This window comes from Mesoplodon mirus, assembly GCF_964341445.2.
Source record: "Mesoplodon mirus genome assembly, chromosome: 11".
Classification (NCBI taxonomy): domain Eukaryota; kingdom Metazoa; phylum Chordata; class Mammalia; order Artiodactyla; family Ziphiidae; genus Mesoplodon; species Mesoplodon mirus.
The window spans coordinates 19,196,503-19,222,918 of NC_138987.1; the positions used below are offsets into that span (position 1 = coordinate 19,196,503).

The 26,416-nt window shown below is 45.0% G+C and overlaps 1 long non-coding RNA gene across 4 annotated transcripts; it reads right to left on the reverse strand.

The window, feature by feature from the left end:
- On the reverse strand, positions 1 to 26,090 carry LOC309811739. Of its 4 annotated transcripts, none has more exons than XR_014295242.1 (5): positions 25,455 to 26,089; positions 7,252 to 7,337; positions 5,742 to 5,845; positions 1,692 to 1,829; positions 1 to 903 (listed from the first exon to the last, which is right to left on the reverse strand). It is a non-coding gene; the product is annotated as an uncharacterized lncRNA (long non-coding RNA). The 4 variants fall into 4 exon arrangements; XR_014295243.1 differs by lacking the exon at positions 1 to 903 and adding an exon at positions 25,028 to 25,070 and having other exon boundaries at positions 1,656 to 1,829; positions 25,455 to 26,090; XR_014295244.1 differs by lacking the exon at positions 1 to 903 and having other exon boundaries at positions 1,656 to 1,829; positions 25,599 to 26,087.
- Between the last annotated feature and the right edge of the window lie 326 nt (positions 26,091 to 26,416).

Here is a 26,416-nt window from a genome sequence, read left to right on the forward strand (position 1 = left end):
CAGTTCTTTGTTCCTTATCGGGACCTCCTGTTGTGAGATAACTAATGCAAGCAGTTATACTGCTTGGCCAGGGCAGGTGGTTTCAGTCAATGGTTCCCTAATATTATCAGCTGGAACTGGGCTGCCTGAGCTCAAAATCCAGAACCTTAGTCAAATTACTTGACCTCTCTGTGACTCAGTTTCCTCACAAGGTTTTGTGATAAATAAATGAGTTACATAAATAAAGTATTTAGAAAAGGTGTGTGGAACATAGAAAAAAAAAAGTCTGTTACTTTTTTCTCCTTCAGGCTGCAAGGAGAAAGAGAATTTGTCTCTCACTCTGGACCTGCTGCTTCTTATGGGTCCTAAAACCATAGCCAGCGCCTCTGTTTTTTCTGTGAATGAAGACCAATTTCTAATTTAGGACCCTTTTGGTATCACTACTTTCTAATTTTCTCCTCTGTCAGGGTATTCATGTCAAGTAAAGCTTTATATCACAGTTTTTATCTGAGGGAACTCAATCTTTTTTTTTAACAGAATGAATCTGTCAAATCACTACTCACCCTTATAATAGCCCTTCAGATGGATCAGATGCCTTTACTACCTTTACTTATTCTGAACATCCAATTGTAGCAGCTGCCAGGAGCCTGCACTCAAGCTGGGCAGAAACATCAGTCACCCTAGTAAAAGTGGAAAAACCCTGCTGTCTTTTAGGTGTAAGATTAGGGAACCCACCTGAATTGTCCTTTTGGGGGAACAAGGAAAAGGAGTTTGTTTTAGCTTCCTTAATCTGTTTCTGAGCTACGGAACTCCTTCTTCAGAATTGAGCTCTTAGATTCAAGTCTCCAGCAAAGGTTGTTCCTGGAATAGTATTCCAAGTCTCTGGTCCCAGTTTTATCACTCAGGATGGGCTTGGCTTTGTTACTGTAACAAAAAAAAAAACCCCAATCTCAGTGCCTTGAACAACAAAGGTTTATTTCTAGCTGATGCTACATGTCCAGCATGTATTGCTAGTGGTCTTGCTCCATGGCATCCCCCCAATTCAGGACCCAGACTGACAGACGTGCTACCATTTGGGATTCTCCAGACTCACAGCACAATGAAGCGAACTTGGAAAATCACAAAATGGCTCTTAAATATTTTTGTCCCGAAGTGACCGATATCACCTCTGCTCACCTTTCACGGCCATGCCTAATTTCAAGTGTGGGGCAGTGTGCCTCTCCCATGTGCTCAGAATGGAGGGGAACAAGATATTAGACTTTGATGGACATGGTAATGTTTACCACACCAGTTATGGCTCGTAAGCCTTGACTGCTTTACTGCTCTTGTCCTGATTTATTTGCTTCACTCTCAGCCTTTGGCATAGGATGTAATTTCATTTCACTTGGCCTTGCTTCTAACTTGACAACATCCCTGATAGTATCTGAAATCTGTGGGGACTGAGCTCCTCAACGGTACAAATTTGCGTCTTCAAACTTCAAGCATCCTCTAGCAGGCGCCTTTGGTATTGTCGAGAGTAAGCTTGTTTTTCCTTCCAAGTTCTGCCTCACCCAGCCCCAACCTGGGTCTAATTGTAAAATGCATCTGCATGTTTTAAAACTCATTATGTAAATGTCTCAGAGTCCATATCCATCAACAGATAATTAAGGGACTATATACATATTTATGAGTTGGCTTAATATTGCTTTAATGAGGAGGTTTACTAGAAATACCAAATCAAGGAGGCAAGAAGAAAAATGATCATAACAAAGACGAGCACATGTTTCTGCAGTTTCTGGTAGTCCTGAGAGCCGTCAGAACCCTCGGCACCTCACGTTTCCCAACTGCCCACCATAAATGGGAGGAAGAACCTGGGAAAGAAGTAGATAACGTCACTCAACACTTCTTTGAAAATAAGGCTATACTTCTTGTTTCCTGAATAAAAGCTATTCGAGGAGCCAGAGTCTCATGTTTTCACCACCTGTAAAGCAATGTCACTGCGGGGACGTGGTCAGAAGCCTGACGTGGCAGCCCCCAGCTGATGCAAAAACTGCAGAGATGGAGTCACCACACTAGCTCAGGTGGCTTCTCTGTGCAAATTAGAAAGGAGAGGAGGAAAACCAATGGGAAACCCATGCCTCCCTCTAGCAGGCAAAGCCCTCCAGGTGCATGGCTTAGCGAGGAGATGGCGCCTTATGCAGAGACGTTAAGTGACCTTGCCCCAGGTGGATGAAGCCTAGTAGTGCCAGGACACACGGCTAGGTGAGCAGAGAGTGGGCTAGAGTTTAGGCTTTACTTACCCTGCCAGCCAGCCTCCTTTATACAGCACGTAATCCACACAACCACAGCGGCAGCCCTGTCTAGAAAACTCGGACGGAGTGACTCCCACCAAGAGCTGGCCTGAGTTTATAGGAACAGAAGACCCTGCCCCACTCTACCTCCCAACTTGTCCCTTCAGTTTACCCAGTGGCGGCTCAACCCCACCTTTGGGGCCCCTCTATTGTCCCTGTCTTCTCTACCCACACACAGTCCATTGGCCAGGACTCCGTCAGGTGGCTCTGCCAAGTTACAGAGGAAGCTGGGAATTGTAGTCTTGCTGGGTGACCAGGAGGACAAGGAAACTGGGTTTCTTGGCCACAGCGCATTGGCTCTGCCACCGTCCACCCATCTTTTCACTCTCTGTTCATCCATTTCCATTATGACCCTCGTGCAGAAAGTACAGCCCTCATCCTGAGTAAAGCACCCCAAAGGCCATCCAGTGATGCAACCAGCTCCAGGGGCCGATCTTGGTGATGCTGTGCAGTCCTCTTCACCAGGTCCAGATGTGGCTCCTGCAATCTGGGGACCAGGGAACTAGAAGGCAAGTCATCTGCCTGCACCACTCCCCACACGCTGGAGGAGTAGGGACAGGAAATTAAAACTCCCATTCAGTAAAGGGAAGGATGGAAGAAGGAGTCCTTGACCACAGCAATTCTGAAGTTTCTTGACTTGATCTAATTCTGGTCTCTGAGAAACACTGCCTTGTCTGTCAACCTCCCTGGCATGTCTGAACTAGGGGCTGACAAGCACGGTCTCCTTGGAGGCTCCCCAGCGTTGGGACCCTGATTCTTCCTGGAGTGAGTTTAGAGGCCTGAGATTGTTTTACAACCTTGACAATCAAAGAGTTTTTCTTTTCTTTTAAATTCAGGCTTGTGGTTTCTCTGACAAATGTAGTAGCTCTTCTATTTGTGTTTAGTCCGCGTTATATGTCAGGGACCACATCCACCTCCTTCCTAGACCTACTTCTCTAACCTGATTTATGTCTTTGCTTCCTTATACCTCCCAGTCTGTCTGTCTGTCTGTCTCTCCCTCTCTTTTAGTAAAAGGCACACATCACATCTTCCCACATTCCCACATTCCATTGGCCAGAATTCACATGTTCCATTTAATTGCAACAGAGCCGGGAAAATAGGGTGTCACTATGAGTCCAAAAGGAAACAAAAATGGGGTTTGAATCCATATCATTACTTCTTCCTCATCTGGCCTGGGAGATAAGTTATCCTGATTGGTAGCCTCTATTCAAAGCACATATTTGGAGTGAGGTAAGCCTCCTCTGAGAGAAGAGGGGTATTGTTTCTAGAAGAAAATAGGATTCGAAGTAGATAAACAGATTCCAACCTGGATAGAGCTTAAATATTTTGAAGGGCAGAAAGACCTAGCATGGAATCTTGACTTCAACATTTATGAGCCTTGGAGGTCTATAAGAGAGTTACAAGAACTTTCTGGGCCTCAGTTGCCTCATCTGTAGAATGAGGATAATAACAGTACTTCCTTCATAGACGGTTGTAAACTTAGATAATGTTTGTCATGTACTTGGCACAACACAATGCAAGAGGAAACATCAGTATATGAGAGAGTAGAGGGTACAAGCCTCAGTCTATGTGTTCACTTGTGTAAGAAATATAACTTTATTTTCCTATATCTGAACCTAATGTCTATGTTAAATCCCCCTTTCCTTCTGATGATGGAAACTTCATCTCAGTCGATTCACAGCTTCTCCCTGGGTTCTGCATAAGTTGCAGGGAGCTGATGTGGATTCAGAATGGCAGGGTGAGAGGGTAGCCATCTGTCCTTCTATGCTGTTGCTTGTCTGTGGTGGCATCCACTGAGATGACTTTGCATGTCATTTAGTCTTTGTTCTGTGTGAGTCAGAGCTGGGCCCTCCCTTCTTCCTAGCCAGCAAGCATCTGCAGACCTGCCAACTCCCTGTGTCATGTCTGGGTTACTCCACAGTGCACAGGATACACAGTATTGCCAACGACATCCTGGGACCCCAGAAACCTCTGCCAGTTTGCCTTGGACCTGTCTTGACTCAATGAACAAATATACCTTCTGCTTTCATGCCTTATTGGCTTAGGGACTTCTGGAGTCTTCCCATCCCCCAGCAATGGGGCTCAGATCCATTCTGCTCTTGGTTCCCCAATCTTATCTGCAGAGTCCATCATTCAGCATCAACCAACTTCCTGGGGAAATGTCCTAGCAGAATCTAAGACTGAGCTGCCCAGTGCAGTGATCATTCAAATTTAAATTGGGTAAAATATGCTCAATTAGCAATACGAACCACATCTCAAGTGCTCCGTAGCCGTATGTGGCTGGTGGCTACCACAGTGTTTGTTATAGAACACTTCCATCGTCCCGGAAAGTTCTGTTGACAACACTGCTCTAGGATCTCTTCCTTGTCTGGTCCTACTGCCATCCCCTGCCATCTCAGAATCTGTATCTGGCCTGGGGTGGAAGCCTTGCTCTTACGTGATTGTACAACCTCACACCATCCTGTTTCATATCTAGGTCTAGGCTTTGAAACTCAGAAGCCAAGAACTGACTCTTTTGTTCTCTGTGTTCTACTGCGTCATCTCTTGCCTGAGGCACAGAGGATGGGATGCCTATGTTACCAACAGAGGAGCAACTGGTCCAGTTTGCCGGGACCGAGAGGATTCCTGGGACATGAGACTTTTGGTTTGAAACCCAGGAAAGTCCCAGACGATCCAGGACAAGCTGGTCACCTCGGTTACAAAGAACCACAAGTTACCAAGGAATGCGGAAAAAAATACCAGTCTTTATAACTCACAGTTACTTCAACTCTGTAGCTAATATTAATCGGATGAGGATTTCACTTTACCCTTCAAAGTTAGATTTGGATATTATATTTCTTCTTCTCTTTCTAGAAGCTTTCCTGCCTCTCTCCTTCCCTAGCCCCGTCACTTGCACAGATTTCATTGGTTCCACCTGGTATTTATTAGATGTACATCTTCAGATCACCTTTCCCCTTGCCCACCTCCCTAAGGTAACTGTTTGAGTATCTGATATCTTACCCTTTCTGGAAAACTATTGATCCTGAGGTCATAGGAAGAGGAAGCCACATAAAACACTTCTATAGCGCAGACAGAAAGAGCCGGCTCCAAAGAACCGCTTCGGGCATTAAAGTAAGACCTTCAGTGGATTGTTAATAGCTACCTTTTGGCCCATTTCTAACTCACATAGTGACAGTTTCAAACACAGAAGCTATTACAGAGCTCAGGTCTAAGAGAAGAGACTGCCGTGAACTGCTGTGACCCGCCTGCTGACCGCCTTGTCCCTCTCCATCCTCTCTCTGACATTTTCCTGCCCTGGCTTATTAGTTTGTGTGAACTGTCTAAAAATGCCTTGACAGCAGAGCTCAGAGGGCTGAAGAAGGAAAAGGAGTCATTCAGTAAGACCATGAATGTCTTCTTTCACCCACTTCCTTCCCTCAGCAAGATTCAGACCTGAGGAGACACCAGCTTAAGTTCTATTGGACACTCTGACCCATGCATGGGACTTGTGCTGTTCTCTGTTCCTGGAAAGTCTCTCTCCCTCCATTCACTTTAACCTGTAAGGTGCAGAAAAGATGCATTTTTTTTTTTTTTTTTTTTTTTTTCCGTACGCGGGCCTCTCACTGTTGTGGCCTCTCCCGTTGCGGAGCACAGGCTCCAGACGCGCAGGCCCAGCGGCCATGGCTCATGGGCCCAGCCGCTCCGCGGCATATGGGATCCTCCCAGACCGGGGCACGAACCCGTATCCCCTGCATCGGCAGGCGGACTCTCAACCACTGCGCCACCAGGGAGGCCCGAAAAGATGCATTTTTAACAAACACTCCAGATACTTTAAAAAAAAAAAATTTACTGGTATATACATCACATGCCATCCAGTTCACCCATTCAAAGTGTACAATTCAATGGCTTTTAGTATATGCAACCGTTACCACAATCAATTTAAAAAACTTTTATTATCCCCCCAGAAAACTCCAGATGCTTTAGTTATCACTCCTCACTTCCCACTCCTCTGTCTCAGCTGTAGGCAATCACTGATCTATTTCTGTTTCTATAGATTTACCCATGCTGGACATTTCATATAAATGAAATCCTGCAATATGTGGTCCTTTGTGACTGGCTTCTTTCACTTAACGTAATGTTTTCAGTGTTCTTCCACGTTGAAGCATGCATCAGTACTTCATTTCTTTTCATGCCTGAACAATATTCCATATTTTATTTGGAACAATATGGAACAATAGTCCATATTTTATTTTCCCATTCATCAGTTAATGGATATTTGCATTCTACCATGTATAATATTGCCTATTATAAATAATGCTACTATGAAGACTTGGGTACAAGTTTTTGTGTGGACATATGTCTTCATTTCTCCTGGTTATATGTCTAGGGATGTAATTGCTAGGTCATGGGGTAATTCTATGTCTAACTTTCTGAGGAACCATCAGATTGTTTTCCTCAGTAGCCACACCATTTTACATTCTCACTAGCAGAGAATGAGCGTTCAGATTTCACCACATCCTCACCACATCCTTATCTGCCTTTCTAACTTCTAATCATCCTAGCAGGTGCGAAATCGTATCTCATTTTTGTTCTGATTTACATTTCCCTAACGGCTAACGCAGGTGCTTCTTATACTCACTAAAGTTTGAGAGCCTTTGATATACTGCCCCATAGTATGTGATGGAGTTACCTGCCTTATGGTCCTTCCTAGACAGTAAACTTGCAGAAGGCCTGGAGTGCATTACAGGGCTACTAGATCCCCTTCAGTGTTTACCCAGTGCCTGGCCCATTATAGATGCTCCGTAAGTAAGAGCTAACTTCTATTGAGGGCCTGCACTGTGTCAGGTGTAGGTTACACAAATTAATTCATTTAATCACAACAATAACCCTTTGCGGTAGGGTCTAGCATTACCGCCATTTTACAGATGAAAATATGGAGGCACAGAAAAGTTAAATAACTTGCCTGTATTTGAATTCTTGTTGCACGATGCCAGACTGAATTGCCTCCTGCAGTAAATATCTCTTGAATAAAAGAATGAATTCCAAACTCTGAAAGAAGGAGGAGACAGCGGACTGAGAGGCAGGGCTCACTCCACCATCCATTCGCCTGGACAGCCTTCTTTCAGGAAGAACAGCACTAGGAATCTGAGGTGCCTTTTCCTCTAAGTGGCATCATTACACTTCCCAAAACCCCAGCTCCTAATGAAGGACATATAAAGCGGCACAGGCTTGGATTTTTTTAAGCCAGATATATGCTAATCCTGAGTCCCAAGCCCATCAGGAAGTATCTGTGGTGGAGAATGGAAACAGAGATGCATTCTGGTGCAGACTTGGATTCTAGGGATGCGTTGGCAGTGAGGTTGAAAGGTAGGAAGACATCTTTATAGCTTTGAACTGAGCTATTCCGTATCAATTGTCTCCTTTTGAGAGTAGGCATGCTAAAGATCAGCTCCGAATAACCAACATGATTTTCCGCATCCTGTACAGGGTAAATCCTTCAACACATCCTATCAAGGGCAAATTAGAAAAAGGTGCTCCTTCAGTCCAAGCCAAGGTGCATGGGTTAGTAAACTGAACATGGGCTGGATTTCAGCCCACACCAGCCCACTTGGCTGGGCACCTTTGTGCAGTGCCCAACCTGATCAACTGTAAGTGGTCTGTAACTCTCTGTATAGTCAAGAATCTAGCCCTGGTGAATGTGGGAATCTTGGCAATTAGAGAGTCACTAACCATAAATCAAATAATGGATTGATGAAAACCTCATAGCTCTTTATAATCCAGGTGAAAGAAACAACTATAGGAGCCAGCAACAAATGATTGATAGAGCCTTTGACACAATGGGGTATAGAAGCCGACTAAACCCATGCAGACAGAATCCAAGCCAAAGCCAAAACTCAAAGCCAACTCATTCATCTTGACTTCAGTACCTAATCCAGAAAGCCAGGGTGCCCTTGGAGCCCTGAAAGATAGAATACAACACCAACGAAGAACTGAAGATTTGGAGCTCAGGACTGCAGGCAACCTGCTTGCCATGGAGCCAGACCAACTTCCAGAACACATCTTGCTTCTTAGGCAATTGACAGAGCCATCTGTGACACAGGCTTTGTGAGATGGCCGCACCAAGATTCTAGCCAGTAACCAGCCACAACACCAGTATGCCTGCCTGGAAGCAACTCCAGGAAGCAGGCCATGGGGAATGGGAGTGAGTGAGAGGCTGTACAAGGTACTCAAGCATCTGTCAGAGGAAATGATGACATGGAGCAACATCTGCTGTTATTTGTGTCTCTCCAAACGCCCAAGCCCACTGACACACAGCTCCAAATGATATGGCATAGTTGTGGCTTGCCGAGGGACTGTGGTCACAGATGGAATAGCAGTGTTCAGAGAGAGAAAGAGAAAGATGGGCTAATTCCCCATGGACAGAGAGGAAGAGCTATATATTGTAGTGGGCAGTACACAAACATAGACACAAATCTAATAACAAGAATATTTATAATAAATAATAAAATTACTAATAATTTGCTAAACCTGTGCTATGCCCTTTATTCATATTATCTCACCTGTATTTTAAGGCACGTAACAGTCCTAAGAAGTGAGTATTATTTGTAAGCTTCTTCTAAGTGAGGACACTGAAGCACAGAGAGGGTAAAAACTTAACCAAGATCATACAGCTTATAAGTAGTGGAGCCTGGATATGGAGCCCAGCAGTCTCACTCTAAAACCCAAGCTCTTAAATGCATCCTTAGTTTGCTTTTCAAAGGACTATCTATTGGTATATATGAGGTCTCACCTATGGGTATATGAAGCCAAAATGGGTCTTTGAAGCCACTATCGTACACACTGTGCATTTTATACATACATACAAACAAACACACATAAACACATATATCTTTTCAAGAAATATTGTGTTCTGCTCTTTGATGTGTTTAATATTGCCAACAACTCTAGGTTGTTAGGAAGAAAACATGGTCCCTGCCTACGACAAATTGTTTCTAGAAATGGCTGCAATAGTGTCTTTCATCACTCATGTCTTTTGCAATGAGACTCCGTCAATCCTGTCATCAGTAGGTGGAGTCTATTTACCTTCACCTTGAATCTGGCTTGGTGGTGTGACTTGCTTTGCTCAATAGAATACAGTAGAAGAGATATTCTGAGACACTAAAGTACAGAGTTTAAGAGCACTGGCAGCTTTCACTTTTCTTACTTCTCAGCTGCCATGTAATCTGACTACCCTGAGACTGCCATGCTGTGAGGAAGTCCAAGCTAGCCATGTGAAGAGAGGGTGGCCACATGGAAGAGAACCAAGACACCAGATATCTGGGTGGACTTCATGGACCTTTCAATCTATAGTCAGAGTTCTCCAGAGAAACAGAACCAACAGAAGGTAGGTAGGTAGGTAGGTAGGTAGATAGATAGATAGATAGGCAGACGGACTAATCTAAGGAATGGGTTCACATGATTATGGAGGCTGGCAAGCCCAAAATCTGCAAGGTAATCCAGCAGGGGAGACCCAGGGAAGAGCCAGTGTTGTGGTTCAAGTCTGAAGACCATCAGGCTAGAGACCAGGGTAGTACATATGTTTCAGTTCAAGTTCAGATGTCATCTAGTAGAGAATTCCTTCTTGTTTAAGGGAGGTCATTGTTTTGTTCTATTCAGACTGTCAACTGATTGGATGAGGCCCACCCACATTATAGAGGGCAGTCTGCTTTACTCAAAATCCACTGATTTAAATATTAATCTCATCCAAAAAACCTTTGTAGAAACATCAGAATAATGTTTGACCAAATATCTGGGCACCACAGTCCAGCCAAGTTGACACACAAAATTAATCACTACATAGTCCAATCCAACCACCAGCATAATGCAGTTGAGTGAGCCCTGCCTGACACCATGTGGAACGAAAGACCCAACCAGCTGAGCCCTGCCCAAATCCCTGACTCACAGAATCATGAGAAACAGTAAATTACTGGTTTCAAGCCATTGAGTTTTAGGGCTGTTTGTCATAGAGCAATAGGAAACTGCCCTAATGGAACTTATAATTTAGTAACCTTAACAAGTAAAAAAACACATAGATGTATACTTATACATTTAATACATAGTGAGGGGGGAAGAACAGAATGGAATTGTTCCTTCATTGCATTTATTAAACACCTAATAAGTAAACATTTCAGGGCATTGGTAACAAGATCATCCTTTTCCAGTCTCTGATTCTAACTTGCAGTGATTACTGGCAAATCACCTTTCTGGACCTTGGTTTCTCCATCTGTGAAATGGGCACAGTAGCAGTCATCCTCTCTGCCTCATAGGCGCTTGTGAAGATGAAATGAGACAAGAAACAAAAGTGCTATGATTGCTGAAAAGTCCTCAGCAAGCTGTATCATAACAAGATAAATGTTTCCTTGTGCTAAAAATGCAAAATTGCTTTAAAATTTATTGCTGAAATGGAAACATCTGGCCAAGGAAACTTGAAAGAAGCAGAAACCTTTCTGACCAAAGCAATTGCATATAATAGCTGGTCCCTGGAGTCTCCTCCTTCAGCTCTGATTTGCCCATTACTTTGAGTTGTATTTTGAAATATGTCAGCCTTGCTTGTGTGCACATCTGCTTTTTCTATTTTTACTTTTGACCAGAATAGAGAAAGAAAGCATTATAAATGGTAAATATCCATTCTTGGGCATTCGTCATATACATACATATATATATATCTCCATGAATTTATTCACCAATATATCTTTTAATTGTAGTTGTAGAGCAAACTGGAGTGAAGCATAATTGTATAGGAATTTTATAAGCAGCCTTAGCAAGCTGCAATTATTCTACGGGTGAATGAGATTTCCACCTGGGTTATGAAACAGTGAACCCAGGAGCCAAATCCAATCATGCCTTGTTCCTGTTTAAAAACCCCTTAGTGACATCCCTATTCCCTCTGTATAAAGACCAAGTTCCTTGTCATAGCATTGAGGTCCTCCATGATCTGGCCGTTGCTTTCCTCTCCAGTCTTGCCTCTCACTACTCACGTTCTTGGGTTTCATGACCTGTTAATGCAGGTGCCTCATCTCCAGCCTTTGCATAAGCTTTTTCCTTCTCCCTAGCACACCAGCCCCCTTCCATCTTTGCCAAACTAACTCCTTCATCCTTCATGTCTAGCTTTAGATGATCTGTCTGAGAAACCTTCCCTAAACCCCTAAGACTGGGTTTGGTATCCCTCATCTGTGACCCCTTAGCACCTTACCTCTAAGGTAGTTTCACATTATAATTTCCAGAAGGCTAAAGACACAACTCTCACACAAGTACATCATGAGCCTATGTCAAAGATTCATTTAATTCATGAATGAGGGTGCCAGCAGGGTAATAAAGCTGGACCAAAGGAACATAAGAGAAACTGATTTATATGGGGTCAGTGAAAGAAACAATGCTGATGTAAGATTGCTATCTTAGATCCAAAATTGGATGTAATATAATGTCCCATAGGCAATAAAATCATAACCCTTAGGAGCTGTCTTTTCCAATGGACAGAAATCATCTACATCTTTACCAGACAAAAATGATTTGCAGTGTATCAATTTCCTACCAATTAAGATCTAACTTTTCAAGAACTAGATCCTAACTTATGTAGTAATAGTTAGCCAAATCAAGGCTGTCAGAAGACCTATGGGCTGGCCTATTAGACAATACTTTAGTATGACATTGAAAGGATACACTGTCATCTTTCTGGAAAATTTCTTTTTATTACCAGTAGCATTCAGACTCTGTATTATAATGACCTGTTATCTTGTCTGAAATTCCCAGCAAACTGAAAAGCTTCTTAGGGTCGAGGTTGTGTTTTGGTTCACTCTTGTAGCTGCTGATCTTAGCTTAGTCTGTAGTAGGCACTCAGATTATTGTTGGATGAGTTAAAAGATTTCTTCTTGGAGGATTAAAGTAACCCCATCTTAGGAGTTTCCCACAGATCAGGCTGCGAGTGATAGAAATCTGTGCAGTGATCGCAGCCCCCGTACCTCTCCAAACCCAGCTGAGTGTGGCCCGAAGTCCCTTAAGCATTTCTCCAGCTTCCCACAGCTGCACAAGCCCAAATTGTTGCCCTGATGGTCAGACGTGGAAAGCAAACTAAAAGAAGCTCATCTCCTGTACTGTGTCTCCATTTAAGAACCAGGAAAAATGGGGTCCTTCCCTGTCAAGGCCCCTGCCCATCCACAGTCCCAGCAGGAAGGCTAGAAACCTCAGCCCTCCCAAGCTGGCCGCCTCACATCTTTGTGCTGCTGCTGGGAGCACAGGGGCTCATGCTATTCCTGGATTCACCTCCCCAGGGACAGCTATTGGGGCTGTAGGCACACCACTCATCATTCTAATAGGCATATGGGGCAGCCCGGCTTTCTCACAGATAATGAGCCTGTACAATTTAAATCAAGACTAATTTATGCATTTCACATACTTGTTGCCAGGATAGGTAAACCGCCTTATTTGTGACTTGTTGTTATTAGCACAGGAGGCAGGTAAAACATCACCAACGGATGGGAGGAGGGGCGGAGGCAGGCCTGATTTTCAGTTATCCAGGGTCAGGGAGTGTCCAGATAAAGGAGGGAGTAGGGGTGGGGTACGCTCCAAATAACTTTAAGTTTTGAGGGGTCAGTCTGGAAAAAAACAGACTCGAAACAGCATAAGTGAGGGTGACTTTATCACTTTACCTAACACCTTTGTCAATCTTGTGGAGAACTTGGAAAGATGTCAGGAAAGCAGGGAGTTATCTGGGCAAGAGTTTGAGACTTTTTGCCAAGGGGTAGGTTCCATTAAGCCCACGGGCACTGGTAGAAGGTACATGGGGACCATGTGAAAGGAGAGAAAGCAGAGAAAGAACAAAAACACAGGAACGAAGGCCTGTATTTCTTAGGAGCAGCGTATTTAACTCGAAATCTAGGGAGTGGGTGAGGTTTGCCATTAGAGCACCCAGCTTCTCATTCTGGGCCTTTCCCTACCCTAGGGAACCCCTTGCACCCTGTGTGCTCCCTCCTATGCCCTCTCCCCAAACCCTAGCCATTTGCCCCTTCACTGTGAATTGAAAGCTGTGTGTTCTCCTCTTGCAGTGGTACTCACCCTTCAGGTTTTTCTCTCTGAAAACGCATTCAAGTGGCCATAGAATTTATCATCCATCCAGGGGTATTTTTAGCATCCTTTAAAATTACACCAGAACAGTAGGTATAAACCAGAACGGTCCCAGAAGGGTCCTGGGAAAACCAAACCTAAGGTCATCCTAGAAATGCAAGGCCTTGTCTCCTGTTTAAGGAATTGTGGGCATCACTGAGCATGTGGAAAGAGGTCTTTGATTCTTTCCCAAGGAGAGGGTAATGAAAGGAAGTGGAAGGGAGCAGAGATGTATTAGGATGCTCCCAATTGCACATAACAGAGTATTCAGCTATTGTGGGCTTAAATTAAAAGGCTTTAATTTTTTCACATAACAGGTGATCTAGAGGGAGATGATTCCAAGCAAGATCAGTGCCTCAACCTTGTCAGGGCTTCTCTGAGGATCTCTTGCCACTCTCCCTGATTATTGCAAAATGGCTGCCAAGGCTCCAAACATCATGTCTTAACAAAAGCATATTCAAAGGTAAGAAGAAGGAGATGCGGCTTTTCCTCATATCTCTTTTATCACACAGATTTTATCTTGCCCAGAATTCCCCCAGCAGTGTTCCCCTCTATTATCAGTTTAATTGGCCGATATTGGGTCACATGACTATTGCCAGAGCTGCAAGGGCAGCTGTAAAAGTAAGAACCTACATTTTCTGCCTCTGTAATAGGCAATGGATTCTGCTGTCTTGAAGAAAGTTTGAGCAACTGACAGTGTCTACAGCAGTGTGTTGCTGGGAGGTTCAAAGGGGATAATTCATAGAAAGCTCCCTGCATATTTTTTGACATAAACGTCTATTCAATAAGGTTGGCAATTTATATCAATGTATACAGTCCTGGACAGAGAAATTTTTTAAAGAATGAGAGGTAGGAGTTTAGATCTAAAGGCAGGTAATTTTGCTTTCTCTGCCTGTCCTTCTCCATTTTGCAACCAAGAAGGCAGGCAAGATTCAGCCTACACCCAGCCTTTGTGCCCATCCCACTTCAAGACAACCTCGGGCTACAGAGCTTTTATCTTTCACAGACACCAGATTTTCCATCTCAGCCTGCATAAACGGAACATGAGAACAGCCTACAGCTTGTATTTGCTACATGTTTCTGCGGATGCCAGTAAAGCAGGACTTCTAGTAATGGGATCATTAACCTGAGTAAGAGAACTGAAAAGGCAAGTCTGAATCTACCCCGCCTGTTCTGTTCCAGTGAACAGTGAAGGCACAGTCATGGGAAACACTGCCTTCTGACATGTTTGAGCCCGTCCACCCCTGCTAGGTACTATTATTAGCAGCAATATTAATAAATGCTTCTGACAGGCAGTAAAGGTTCAGAGTGCTGGCGAGTTGCAGAGTGTGCCAGACACATAAACTGCCTGCCCCAGGCGGCTCACGATCAGGAAGGATACAAGACAAGGCCCAGATGTCAGAAAACACAATGACCAGGGAGGGGTGCTTGCGGGTGAAGCAGGGAGATTTTTTCAGAGCTGTGCTGGCAGCGAGAGGGGCTTTAGCGCCGGCTATCTGGCTGGCCATCTCACTAGAGGAGCTCTTCTTGGGAAACCATTGGAGAGATGATAGCAGACAAATGACAGTCCACTTTGAATGTCACCTCTACCACCTTGGAGCCTTGAGGGAAGAGCTAAAGATGAGTCCAGGGCTTCCCTGGTGGCACAGCGGTTGGAAATCCACCTGCCAAGGCAGAGAGTGTGGGTTCGAGCCCTAGTCTGGGAAGATCCCACATGCCGCGGAGCAACTAAGCCCATGCGCCAGAACTGCTGAGCCTGCGCTCTAGAGCCAGCAAGCCACAACTGCTGGGCCCACGTGCCACAACTACTGAAGCCCACGCACTGCAAAGAAGAGTGGCCCCCGCTCGCCACAACCAAAGGAGAGCCTGCGCACAGCAACGAAGACCCAAAGCAGTCAAAAATAAATTAATTAATTAAAAAAAAAAAATGAGTCCAGCCCTCTAGCTAACTGAGGTTAGGCTGGGACAGAGACTGCTAACTGTTCCCCAGAGGCTAGACTCTTTCTAACTTTTAGAAACACAACTCTCTGAGTTAGCAGGGAACTCTTGGAAATTGGACTCCTCAAGTGATAGCTAGAGACCACCTGTCCTAGACGCTGACCTCCGGCCAATGGGTTGAGAACAGAAGTCATGCCTGTGCCTTGCAAATCACGCCTCCATTTCCCACCCCCCACCCCCCGCTGTCACCTGCTGGGGGATGGCACCACCTGGAGCCACTGCGTCAGACCCAGAGGAGGAGCCCACAGTCAAAGATGGCCGCTCTGTCCTATCAGCATCCGATCCTCCCAGCTCCCACCCTCTCACCCTCCTCTGTTCCATCAGATGGAAGGAAAGCAAACTTCTGCCCTACTTAAGCCACTGTATTTTGTGATCTCTTTCTTATAAGAGCTTATCTCACACCACATTCCCAGGCCTGGCTCTGAACTCAAGGAAGAGAGCCAAGCCTTACATGCGCAGGGGTTAATAGTTCACACACATCACCTTTATCCTGCTCTCCTCTCTCGCCCTCTCCCACCGGCTCCCCTGAACTGCCTGCTCTGCTGTTCCTGAACGCATTCATTTCTTTCCCGTCTCAGAGCCCTTGCCCTCTGTATTCGTTTGCTAGGGCTGCAGTAACCAAGTACCACACGCTGGGTAGCTTAAATAACAGAAATCTGGCGTCTCACTGTTCTGGAGGCTGCAAGTCCAAAATCAAGGTGTCAGCAAGGTGGGTTCCTTCTGAGGTCTGTGAGGGAAGTGTCTGCTCCAGAGCTCTCTCCTTGGCTTGTAGATGCCATCTTCTCCCTGTGTCTCTTCATATTGTCTTCTCTCTATGTCTGCCTGTGTTCACATTTCCCCCATTTATAAGGACACCAGTCGTATTGGGTTAGGGCCCACCCTACTGACCTTATTTTTACTTAATGACCTCTGTAAAGACTCTCTCTCCAAATAAGGTCACATTCTGAGGTACTGGGGGTTAGGACTTTAACATATGAATGGGGGGGAGATACAACTCAGACCATAACAGCCCTTCCTTTAGAACATGAACTTCATTCACTGGTACAGAGAAGGTAGTCATTAATCTTTACAGAATGAATCAGTATATAAATATTCATCATTTTTATTGTATCAACATCATGATCATTTTCAATTAGAAGTCTTTAACTGGAATTTCTATACTTCTATAGTTGATATTAATTGATATTTACTTGACACACAATAATTAATATGAATAATAATATCCTGGAATTATGGAAAGATCCCAAAATGCAATTTGAATAATTGGACAGAGATTACACTAAGCTCAGTATAATTTTAATGTTGATTGTATTTTATTAATATAAAATTTGGTCATTCGTGGATGGTTTTATAATAACCACCAAATATCAAGAATGTTTGTTTTTACTCTAGTCTAAAAGAACTTGAGGGTTTAAGTAACATACCAAAAACAGGATTTCAATAAAATGAGAATAAAAACAGATAAAGCTGGATTAAGCAAAAAGAAAAAAAAGAGCAAACGTTCTGACCATCAGAGTCATTATAATTGCTCTACTAATATGTGGAATCTAAAATATGACACAAATGAACCTATCTATGAAACAGCAATGGAATCATGGACATAGAGAACAGACTGGTGGTTGCCAAGGGGGAGGGGGTTGGGGGAGGGTGGGGTGGAAGTTGGGGTCAGCAGATGTGAGCTTTTATATACAGAATGAATAAACGACAAGGTCCTACTGTATAGCACAGAGAACTATATTCAGTATCCTATGATAAACCATAATGGAAAAGAATACTTTTTAAAAGGAATGTATATATACATATAACTGAATCACTTTGCTGTATACCAGAAATTACCACAACATTGTAAATCAACTATACTTCAATAAATAAATAAAAATTGCTCTACTAGAGCATAAAATTATATTCAAAATTTGGGCAACACAGCAGCAGATACAAACAATACCTGAGAGGAAGATTTATAGCAGTACTTCAGGAGACAGAAGATTTTTACCTCATAGAGAACTCAGAGAAATTTCCACAGGGGCCAGTCTAGAGGGCATAGCTGTCCCCTGCATCATTCAGTATCTTCTACACCAGTTTCATTCAGAATTCAGAAGAGGAATTTAAGCTGTTTCTTGTACCCAACGTCATAAAAGTCAAGCAACTACATTAAAACGTAATTTAGTGAAGGTGTATAGTGCAAGTATGAGGCCTTCCACCCAAGAGTAGCACTTAGAATACACAAAAGAGTAGCTACAGGGCTTCCCTGGTGGCGCAATGGTTGAGAGTCCGCCTGCCGATGCAGGGGACACGGGTTCGTGCCCCAGTCCGGGAAGATCCCACATGCCGCGGAGCGGCTGGGCCCGTGAGCCATGGCCGCTGAGCCTGCGCGTCCGGAGCCTGTGCTCCGCAACGGGAGAGGCCACAACAGTGAGAGGCCTGCGTACCGCAAAAAAAAAAAAAAAGAGTAGCTACATACTACATCCCTTAAATTCTCTCTCCTAAATCTCATTTCCATTCAACCAGGATCTTTGCAGGAATGGGCTCAAGTGCAGTGCTTAAGGGAATCAGACATCTGGATTTGAATCCGGGCTCCACCACGTCTGAGCTGAGTGACTTTAGGTAAGTTACTTACGAATAAAATGAGGATGATTATAATGCTTATTTTATAGGTTTCTGGTGAGGATTAAATTAGATAACGTACATGAAGCTCTTAATACAATACCTGGCACATGGTGAGCACTCAATAATGTTAGTGGTTATTAATAGCAGTCTATTCTTGGATCACAGGTACATAAATATACTTTGGAAACCACATGGGTGAGTGGTGGAGTTCACATTCCCTTATGAAAATCAAAGTGCTCCAATGGGCTTCCTGCTTGGATGGAAGTCTTCATGGTCGTGTAAAGGAAGGGTACTGCGGAATCTGTTCTCCTTTCACTAGAAAACCTCATTCTCTGATAGATGTTCACTCCATTGACAACTTTCCAACAGTAATGCCCTCATTATAACCCCTAGTTTCATTTCTTGGCATTAATTTACTTGATTAAATAGAAAGCAAAGAGACTCTAATTTACCCAAGTCTAATTAAACACACACACACACACACACACGTACACACTTTTGTACAGATAACCCATCTGTTGTACAACAAAGAATTTGACTTTCCTTTGTCCCTGGTTCCTGGGAGGGAGACTCTGATGGGGAATTCCCCATGTAATAGGATTGTCTTTGTTATTCATGAGCATTTTGGATCACAGCTAAGGTTAAACTAAAATGCTGAAATGATTGAGGCTGGGAGCTGAAAGATCAGAAAGATCAACCATGTGATTAGAAGGTTGGGGCTCTGAGCCCCTTCTATCAGTGGGAAAGGTGTGTCTGTTTCATAACCTCCGTGGCCTGGGAGTTACACATAATCAATTTCGTTCACATTCCTCTGATAAGAACTACTTGTGTGGCCTCATCTAGATGCAGGTGGGGCTGGGAAATGTAATTCTTGTCTGGGCTGCTCTTCCCAGACAGAGTTCTATAATTTGGGAAAGTGGGCATAAATTTTGGTGGACTGTTAGCCATCAGAAATCGGTTAAAGGGTAGACCCATGACATGACCCAAACAACCAATCAGAGGACGCCTGGGGGATTGATATTGGAAAGCTAGGAGAAAAAGAGAACCTTTGGGGGTGGGGTGGGCAGAGGGGATCTGAATTTGGACTTTTGTAGCCATGTTCTCTGCGATGAAGTCAAGGTGTCTGCAAAATGAAAACAGGCAGAGAGGAAGAGAGACAGAGACAGAGGGAGAGATTCAGAGGAGGAGAGAGAGAAAGAGAGAGAGAGAATTTGAAAACGAGTGAGTCCTGGTGGCCACAAGAGAACTGGGGCTTTGTCAGTGACTAAATTGGTGGCCTTGAACAAATTACTTGATATCTGAGATCCACCGAGATCTGCTGATATCAGTTTTCTTATTTGTTGCAATACCCTCATCAGCCTTTTTTGTTCTGTTGTGTCCTTTCCAATGTCCACCTGCATAATAATGCATCTTTCACTCATCGTGGCTCCATTTCTAAGGTGGAGCTCAGCTGAGAACTACAAATGTATTTTTATTTTAACGTTGCCTTCTTATTGCAGCGCACGCAAAACCTGCGTGAATTGTTGGGTTTTCTTTGTGCCCCCAGCGCATGGGGGGCGTCAGTCCTCCTGTGTGGCTCACTCGCTCCGGTGCCCCCGGGATGCAGGCGATGTTGATCCCCGCTCCACGTGGTCTCAGGTCGCTGTGCTCTGAAGTCGGGTTTGTGTCTCTAGCAGCGCTACCCATTCCCTCGGCCGGCCTGTGGTCACTTCTCGCCGCTAATCTCCTCCCTAACGAATGCTCAGTTGCTTAGATCAAGGTCCAAGAATGTGTCCTTGTCTGCCCTCCCTTCGAGTAAAGTACAACTGTGCCCCCAGAGACCCTTTCCATTGACTTCAAAGTTAAGTTCTAGGTGCTTGGTGGCCAGCATTCCTAGAAATATGATCCCAGAGAAGCAGGGCATTATTGAAATGCCTGCCTGTTTACCTATTTAGCAAAAATACGACGTGCAAGTCATAAGACTAAGTTTACAAACCACTTTCTTCTTAAGCGATTAGGCTTCCAGAAATCTTTGGCCCCTGAAAGTTTTCCATGAACCCGGACAGCCAATTGGAAGAGAGACAGACAGATGCCTGCTGAAGATTTAATATATACTCTTCATCCTCAGTAGGGCTTAGAGGTCCTCCCCTCAGGGCTCTCTGGAGAAAGCCCACACTCGTGTGCTGTCAACAAGGTCAAAATGAGCATCAGATCTCTTGGGGGATATTTAGAAATAGAGATCTGAGGGTTAGAATGAGTCAAAGGAGGTGAAATAGTAAATGTTTACAGAGTGGTCCTCTCTCCCTGAGAAAGAGTGGGTAGTGATGGAGAAATTGTGTTTACTAAAGAGCCAGCTAGTAAATATATTTTAGGCATTGCATTCTATATACAGTCTTGGTTGCATATTCTTCTTACTCTTATTCCTCTTTTTTTTGGTGTTTTGGTTTTTCTTAAACAGTGCTTTAAACTGTAAAAATGATTAGCTCAGGGGAGGTACCAAAACAGGGCAGATTCTGTCCACAGGCTGTAGTTTGCTGACTCATGTTGGAGCACTGAGATGTGAGTCCTGGACTTGCCACCGCTGGCTGTATGTATGTAAGCTTTCCAAGACTCAGTGTTATCACCTGTTAAATGAGAGTACCACAGGCTTTTGACTGGGGTGCTCTATCACAGTGCCCAGCACCTAGTGGCATTCAGTCCATGAATAGTGGCTGGCATTGCTATTTCCTGATTTGCCATAGAGTCTCATTTTAATGTGGTAAATCCATACAGTGGAATATTATACAGCCTTAAAAAGGAAGGAAATTCTGACCCATGCTACAACATAGATGAACTTTGAGGACATTATGCTAAATGAAATAAGCTAGTCACAAAAAGGCAAATCTAGTACGACTCCACTTATAGGAGGTACCTAGAGTAGTCCAGTTCACAGAGACAGAAAATAGAATGGTGGTTGCCAGAGGCTGTGGGGGAGGGGGAATGGGGAGTTATTGTTTAATGGCGACAGAGTTTCAGTTTTGCAAGATGAAAAGAGTTCTGGAGATGGATGGCGGTGATGGTTGCACAGCAGTGTGAATGTACTTAAAGCCACTTAGCTGTACACTTAAAAATGGTTAAGATGGTATGTTTATTTTATCACAATTTGAAAAACAAACACATAGGAGATACATATCTCAGACGTGGAAAAATAAAATAGGGGAGTAGGGAGTGTTGTAAGGGGTGTGAAGTTTTATACAGGGTGATTGAGGGAGGCTTCCCTGAGGAGGAGATATTTGAGCAAAGACCTGAAGGATGGAGGGGAGAAACCATATGGGTTTGGTGAGCAGAAGGGTGTTCTGGGTCGTGGGTATAGTAAGTGCAAAGGCCCTGAGGTAGGAGTGTGCCTGGGGGATGGTGGGCTGGTGCAGAGCACGTGACAGGAAGATGAGAGCCAAGAAGGAAGAGGAGCGTCCAGGCGGGAGACTGAGGGGACAGTTGCACAGGATTTGGGCCACTAGAGGCACCTGACTCTTCCTGTCAGTGACATGGTCAGGTATTGCAGGTTCTGAGCAGAGGGGTAACGAGAGCTGACCTATAATTTTTTTTATTGAGGCATAATTGATGTACAATATCACATTAGCTTCGGGTGTACACCATAGTGCTTCAATATCTATATGCATTTCTAAATGGGTGCTGATCTGTGTTTTCACAGAATCTCTCTGGCCACTATGTTGAGAGAAGACCCGGGGACCAAAGGTGAGGCTGGGAGACCAGCCAGGAGGTTATAGCAATTATCAAAGCCAGGGTTGATGGAGGAGTGAACAGGGTGAGAGTGAAGGAGAGACTTGGTGGGATGAGGGGAATATTTTGAGACACAGTCGACAGGATGTGCTGAAGGATTGGACGTGATGGGTGAGAGAAAGAGAGGAGTCAAGGATTTCTCCCAAGTTTGGGACCTCAGCCAAAATTTCCATGGTTTACATGACACATTCATATTAATTATCTCATTTGCATCTCACAGTCAAGGCCTCATAGAGGTTGCACTTCCAGGGCTCAGGCTTGGGAGCTGCCAGGCCTGGGTTAGAACCCTGTTTCTGGTACTCGTGAGCAGGGTGGCCTAGGCCAAGACCCTTAACATCTTTGAGGCTCAGTTTCCCCACCTGTAAAATGGAGATGCTGACATTTAGCAGATTTGTTATTGTGAGGACTGCAGCCCCTGGGACCCAGGAATTGGTCACTTGTGGTAACTGTTATTATTTTTTCAACACAACTGGAATTAGAACATGGCCCTTTGCCCCCGGTCCTGTGTTCTTTCCCCGAGTTCTCTTTTCTCCATTTCTGGACAGCTTCTGGTCAATTGATCATTCTTGGAAATAACATTCCATTTTCAACATTTTAATTATACTCGATCTCATTGAAGAAATGTTTTCTTAACCAATAGACTCTTTTCTAGGAGTCCAGGACAGTTCTGGAGTTGGGGCATGGTTATGTGTATGCTTGGGGGTGAGGGGACAGCTCTTTGAATGATTTTTACTTGGTTTCACCCCCTTTCAAGCAGAAACAACATGCTCCAGCCTCTTCTCCCCTGGCTTAGGGCGTTGGGCTGAATTGACCAGACATTTTAACATTTATCGAGCGCTGCCGCACTCTGACCAAAGACTTAGTTCCAGAATAACAGAACAGAGAACACTGGCCTCTCCCTCCTCCCATAATTTAGTGCACAGACAAGGAGATGGGAAGAAATGTTGACACCATCACCCAGTGGGCCATGTGGGATTTGCAGGAGGGGTGAGGGGCGTGAGCAGAATGAGCACTGCCCTGGGAGTCTTGGCCCCTGGTGCGTGCTAGCTGTCAGTCCCAAATTGCAGCCTTTCCGAGTTTTCGAGTCTTTAACCATAAAATGAGAATAACAGTATCTGCCCCTGAACCTCATGGAGGATCAAATTAGAGAAAGTAGGTGAATGAAAGCTGTCATAGGTCATGAATAATAATATTGATGAAATTCAAATGCATAGGCCATAATCCCAAGCATCTTCTGCTGTATACCAAATCTCCTTCCTTAGGGTTACCTGGGGTTGCTTAATAAAGTGCTGAATTCTGGGGCCCAGTCCGGCCTAAGTCTCCTGTCCTCTCCTCCCACCCCATTCCCCACCGCCACCCGGCACCAAGCAATTCTTAAACACGTTAAAGCTTAGATCTACTGGTCCAGGAGCTAACTTTGATGGAATAGAAAAAGGGATAAGGTATAATTAAGTGCCTGGAGATTCTTGGCATTCACATACCTACAATATAAATGATGGATTTTATTCATCATGACAGAATCTTCCCAGTGGGTGGTATATAGAATTCCATTTAAAATAGCTGGGTAAGGCCACTTGTCAGAATTTTAAAGAGGCAATGTGAATTGTTACACGCTTCCCTTCTGAAAGGACAAAAGGGAACATAGAGCCTTTTTTCTAAAGATGAATTTCCAGTGTTCTTTCCATGTGTTCCTTCTTATGCCCCCAGAACACTCAGCCTTGGCTTTCCTTGGTACTTTGCCAAGGGCCACAAAATCAAGGACTTGCTGCTTTTATGCCAGCGTTTCAGAACTGGGCTCTTCTCCCACAGCCATTCCATTGCTGTGGCCAAATTAGTGATCACACCTGCATATTGATCTGGGCAGGTGCCCAGAGGACAGCCTGTCCTGGTTGAAAGCAGGCCCTGAAGTTTTTGCTGCACTCTGACTCGGCGGGACCCAGATGCCTCCAAAAGCCAGATGGGCCCTGGGAGTTTCTAAAGCCTCCGCTGGCAATCTTTTAACCAGACAACAGGCCCATCAGTTCAGTGGCCAATCCCAAAGTTTTCAGCTGGGCATTTCTCCATCTACTCAGGAGACAAGAAGCTTTGTGGACACATAGATGCTCCAGAATCCACTTGGAACACATTGAGCATGTGGCAGAGGAAGAGGGCGGGGGGGTTGTAAGAATGACGAGCAGCACTTAGAGATTTGTTCCTTGTACGGTAGGCACAGGTCCTTTGCTTCCCTGAGTCTGTGAGCCCATGTGAAATGCCCAGGGACCTCTCTCCACAGATACCACACGCACACACACACATGTGCACACACACACTGCCAAGTGCTATAGATGCAAAGAAGCAGCCCTTGGCTGTCTGATCATGGGGCATCTCTTTTTTTTTTTTTTTGCGGTACGCGGGCCTCTCACTGCCGTGGCCTCTCCCGTTGCGGAGCACAGGCTCCGGACGCGCAGGCTCAGCGGCCATGGCTCACGGGCCCAGCCGCTCCGTGGCATGTGGGATCCTCCCAGACCGGGGCACGAACCCGTGTCCCCTGCATCGGCAGGCGGACTCTCAACCACTGCGCCACCAGGGAAGCCCATAGGGCATCTCATTGGTCCCTAGAAATGAGGAGAAACAGACACGCTGCCTGCTGAAACAGAGCCCAGAGCCTGGGGTGACCTGAGGAAGATAACACCCCTTCACTCAGGACACACAGAAACCTTAGCAAAGGTGTGAACGTATGCTTGTGTTGAGGTTATCTAGATATCTGGGGGCCAGGATCCCCCAACAGACAGATGCTTTACATTATTGTTTTCGTTATTGTTATTTTCACAGCTCCCGTGGATCCACTGTGGGCCCCCCCACGCACATTGCCCCCCATCTGGAAAGCCCTCCTTCTCCCTATCTGAGCCCTCTCCATCCTCCTCAGGGTTCGCCTCCTCCATGCTCTCTTCCCAGGCCACTGGGAAGGCCCCACTGACCTCCCACATCCAAGAGGTCCTACCGGTCATCTTCCTCATATTATTCCGTGCACGCGACCCTTCCATTCCCAACTAGGTTCTGTGGCAGGCACCGCGCCTGGTGTCCTTTGTTCCCTCCTGCCCCCAGCACGACATTCAGCCCCAGCGGCTGCTTGCTCAATGCCCGCTGACTCATGAGCACGAACTGGGACATGGAAACAATCTTTAACAACCGAATGGGGTAAGGCAATAGGCTTTGTGAACATAAGATACTACCTGAATGAAAGATGAGAAACAAACCTTGGCAAAACCAACCCAGTAGGATTATTCCATCATTCTGCACCTAAAAGAATGAGCGGCAGAGAGCAAAATGCAAGTCGCAGTGACATCAGCCTTGGCAGTCCCGAATGGAAAGTGACCCTGCCAGGGCCCTGCTCCCTCATTCAATCTGGGAACGCTTTCCATTAACGCTGTTAACCCCGCACAGCGGTCAGGGCAGAGCCGGCCAGGCCAAATGTGCCCTGTTCCAGTTGCTGAATCATCTCCATCTCGTTTGCCCGTCCTAATACCTTCAAGAATTAGAAGAAGCAAAGGAGGGGGAGAGAAGCACGGAGGACTATCAACTTCAGCAAATCCTTAATTGGAAGCAGTTTGGCCGGTTCCTTCCATCCCTGGGAACTCTTTCCATTAAAAACATTGCTCTATCACAGCCGTGTTTTAGACTTACCATTGTGTCCTCAGCCCAAAGGAAAATTCTCTCCACCCCCGACCACATACTGTGAGCGATTTCCTTCTAAGGGCGTAAAATCACTCTTTTCAGTGTACCGCTGGATGACTTGACACCAACCAAGAAACCCAGTAACATCCTGACCTTCTGAAAGCAGAGTGGAAGATCAGAGAAGGCTTTCTTTGCTGCCCCCCAGGACTCAGCACCATCAAAAGGCACACAGAGGCCCCAGAACTGAAGTTGGATGAAAACACCAAGGAGGAAATGAAAGTCAGATATAACCGGGAAGTAGGCAAATTCAGTCTTCTCTGAGCTGGAAAATTAGAGCCAAGGGAATTCTATTATTAGGGGAAGCTCAGTGACCTCTGTTTTCAAGTCTGGGTGGGGGAAGGTTGCAAAGAAGACTACACTGCCCTCTATTGGGGGCCTAGAGGCACGCAGGTAAGGGCTTTTCATTCATGGTCTCGACTGATTGATTAGCCATTGCACAACCCTTGGGAACAATTATTATCTGAAACAGACAAACAAACAAAAACAAAAAAACAACTGAGACCATAGACATCAAGCAGCTTGCCCAAGGTCATGTAACTAAGATGCAGAACAAGCAAGGATGCTAAACCAGGGATAAAGGACTTCAGGTTTCATTTTCTTGCCATTTATCTTTATAGATAATCTTTCCATCTTGGACTCAGCTAGCTCATGCTCTGAGAGTCTGCCAGTGGTCCTCTCTGGCATGGTGGTTCTCAAAGGTAACTGCATATTAGAATCACCTGGAAATGCAGCACTAACCTGCGGAGTACTCAAACCCCACAGCCGGAAAGTCTGACTTTAATTGATCTGGGGTGGATCCTGCCTTAAGTGAGTTTTAAGAGTTCTCCAGGTGATTCTAATATGTAGCCAGTACTAAGAATATCTTCTCTAGCTGCAGAAAGGATGGTGACAGGAGTAGATGGTCCCCTCAA